The sequence below is a fragment of the Galeopterus variegatus genome, unplaced genomic scaffold, assembly GCF_000696425.1.
Source record: "Galeopterus variegatus unplaced genomic scaffold, G_variegatus-3.0.2 Scaffold1077, whole genome shotgun sequence".
In the NCBI taxonomy this organism is placed as follows: Eukaryota; Metazoa; Chordata; class Mammalia; order Dermoptera; family Cynocephalidae; genus Galeopterus; species Galeopterus variegatus.
Window position 1 is genome coordinate 804,747 of NW_007727188.1, and position 4,018 is coordinate 808,764.

A 4,018-nucleotide genomic window follows, 5' to 3' on the forward strand; every position below is an offset into this window, starting at 1 on the left:
ATTCTCAGTCCTATTAACCTGTCAAAGATGTTGTTTCCAATGTTTCCAGTAACACAGCAACAATATTTATTATCCAACATACCGTGAGGCTTTAAAAATAACTCCAGAAGAATATTTTTAGAACATTTACAGTCTGAATAGACAACTAAAAAAATCAGACATTTCTGTGTGAAAAATAGCTCCTGTAAATTACAATGTTTGATGGAGGATGTATTTTTAGAAAGCCATGTAATTTGAATTTGAGAAACTGGATGGCGGGACAAAATTGAAGGAGGGGGCGTGAGTTCTTTCATTTGTCGAGAAAAACAAGAAAAGTGGTTTATTTTTTCTCCTGAGATAAAGTTTAGGAGGTTTAAATTCTTCCTTTTCCCTTTCCTCATGATAGTCAATAGGATTTCTTGGATTGGCTGGATGACTTTGCACTTAAGCCAAGATTGATTGCAATCTAGGGCTTTGTTTTTTGATATCTTATCCCAACGGAGGCATGTATAAACAGAAAAAATGACTAAATTGGGCAGCAATCTGACCTTTTAGAAGAGAGGCAGTTCAAAAACTACATCAACTTTTCTTTGAAGAAGCAAGAATACTGTCATTTAACAGAATCTTACAGCTTAGTTCTTTTTCTTCCACATGGCCAAACTGTACACTTAAATTACTAAGAAATAGGAGTTTCCAGGGCTTTGAGCCTCCTTCTCACCCTCACCCCCTCCCAAATCCCTTCACCCTGAGTTCAGAAAGAAAAAAGTGTTGCTATTCATGTGATAATTGTCAAAACCATGACAAGTGCCAAACAAGACAGTGCCAAGAAATCATTAGTTCAGTATACATCTCAGATTTCTGTAATGTTCAGTTAATGGACTAGGTTTCATCAGACCTTTTTTTCTTGTAAATTCTTCTTGGTTTGTTTTTAGCCATCTTTTAAAAGAATTGTGTACTCCAGGTTTATAGTAACTCTTTACCAGTTAAAATTATATTTCAAAAAACGAAAATGTGGTTTTTGACAAATTCTCACATTCCATTTTCATTACATACATTTTGAAATGACTAATCCAGAAAACTAGAATGCTATACTGAAAATTTTATCAGCCCTGTAATAGAGCTAAACATTGTAACTCAAGCACATAAAACAGAGAAGGGAGATAAAATAATCAATCTATCTTTAAATTTCAAAAGTTCTGATTCATGTAGAAAGGAAGACAACATACAGAAAAATCTAAGAACATTATTTTAATCATCCTGGTAAATGTCGATGTGAGTCTGTCTTTTACACAAAGAAATTACATCTAATGTTTTAAATGTATATAGTGTTATTGTGTCTTTTTAAATATTTTATAAAAATGTCACCATTGAAAGAGTAAATATTACAATGATAGTAACCAACCAGGACTTTGAAAAGCAATGAAAAAGGAAAAGTACAAATTTTGTTTGTAAACCTATTGACATAAATAGTCTAACCTGTCAAAAATTACCTATTAGCTACCGTATGTTATGTATAGAACAGTCAAAACTGATAACATTTTGCTTTCATCAGTTTTGTGTTAGAATGCTGAAAACCTGAAATGTTTACTGTGGTGGGATAATAAAATGTATATACATAGCATCCATTCCCTGGATACGTTTACTCAGGTAAGAATTCAAAAATGGAAAACTGTTTGGGCTAAAGAACAGGGTTATTGCTTCTAAAAGGAAGCTCATGGGTTGTTTAATAGTATTTTAAATGTCTGCTAATGAGAGTCACAAGAAAGCACAGAAGAGTAGAGAATTGATTCCAGGGGCAATCATACAGTAGTCAAGAAGATTAACATGCCACTAGGGGACAGCAGAAAGTCACAGAATGAGGTAGTGCCAGAGAGACCAGAACAAAAGGCTTTTCTTTGTCGAGAATGAGAGAGAGACACTAAGATGTATTTCCAAACCAAAATTATTTTACAAGTGATGTATTTGTAAGTACATTTTTAAAAAGCAGTAAAAAAATATTTTCAAAGATTTATTTTTAGATTCCTAAGCTCTGTGTACCAGAATGTTATAAAATATACATAACTTTTATCTTGGCAAAATAAATTCAAATATGGACTATTTTACTTTCTGCTTTTTAGAGTGAAGAAAAGTTTCAAACATCAGAAAAAAATAGTGCATTGCAAAACACATTAGACTGAATCTATCAGTGACAAAACACAGCTGTGAAATATTGAGAATTTGTTCAACAGAGCTAGACATAAGCAGAGTCCATTCCTTCCACTTTCAAATAGGTGGAGTGACTGAAGAAATAAAAGTAACTAGAAAATTGATACAACTTAAGTAATCTAGGAATCAAGTTGCTTACACAGGCCCACAATATAATATATTTGTAATCTTTAAGTACAATTCTGATTATTGGTCGGAGTGGCAATCGTAGTTCAAGCAGACTGGAAATTTTAACCTCTTTAATTATTTTAAAAGCTAATGCACATCCTTTAACAATCCAGCTTGCTGAAATGGTCATTTATGCTTCTATACTTATGTACCTAAGCATCATTTTAAAAGCAATAGGTTTTTCAATCCCAGGCAATTTACCTATAGTGCAACATTCTCATCTAATGATAACCAATCTTAGACTTCCAGTTCCTTAAATTCATAGATCACATTCCTTTGTTTGATCTGCATAATACCTAGATCACTAAATACTCAGTTAATATCTTTCATGATAAGGATGTCGATTACTTTTGCAATCATTTTTCTGAGTTCTGCCTACCGTTACAGTACTGCTTCTTGAATTCTATACATTCTTTATTCTTGTTTTGTGTGGTGTATATATACCATTTACTTACCACACAATCACAGTTTTCCCCAGTGTCATAAAATCAAAAGGTTGGAAAAGATTTGAGAAGTTATTTACTTCATTTTCCCTTTTTTTGTTTTTGTTTTTGTTTTTGCAAAACTGGGCAAAAATATGGCAAATCTGTTTGTTGGTCCTATTTTTAATATTTAAGAATGACAATACCTCTGAATTTTTTTTAATTACTAGTGGCTGGTATATATTGTTCACATGAATATTTAGAATTCTTCTTCCATCACCAAAACAAAATTTTGATTAAAATTGTATATTTTTTCTAAATACCTGTCATACCCTCAATATTTTAATTGTTTTATCTTTACCTGTTTAACCCCCCTTCTTTTTCCTGTAATGTCTTTTCCTTTCTGGTCAAGAATTCTGACTCTTACACACTTCTAGAATTTAGTATTTCTTTCATCCCAGATGGGTTTTATCCCTAGATCACAATTATTCATTCTTTGTTTCCTTCTTTCTTTTTATTCTGCAATTTGGAGTAGCTGACTCTAAAAAAAAAAAAAATAATAATAATAATAATAATAATAATTCAACACATTCTAAAACTTGAACATCCTCTCCCTGTATTTTCACTGATGTAAAGATCTTCTTAACAGCTTGCCTAAATCCCATCTACTGCATTTAAGACGCTGCTGTCTTGTACTGTCCTCAGAGGAAACAGAGTCCAGCTGTTCACCTCTACCTGCAGAGGACTGTGTTCCTTCACGAACTTGAAGACTGCTATTAATTCCCTCCAAGTCTTTTCTTCTCCAGACTAAACAAGACCAGCACCTCTACCCTTGTTTCACTGGGACTATTTCCCAAAACTTTTTTTTTTGCTTCCTCTATACCTATTCCAATTCTGCACATTTGGCATAAGTATTAGGATCCTAAAGGACACAATAGGATAACTACGAACAGATTAAGAATGTATATAATATGGCTGATTATTTATATTTCCTAAATTCTTCAGCAGCTATCTGTCAGTATTTTGTATTTGAACGACAGGGTTATGTTTCTAATGCATAACTATCTTGTGATCCACTGTGGCCTTCTGTATCTTTTTTCTTCCTTATAATTGAACAAAACTTTCCTTCTTTATAATTAAAGGTATTTTTTCTCTTCACCAGTGAATTGCTTTTGCTTTCTTCCAATAACCCTCACTCTAATTTTTTTTAACATGCCCCTCTAACTATTCCTTTTTATTCTGGT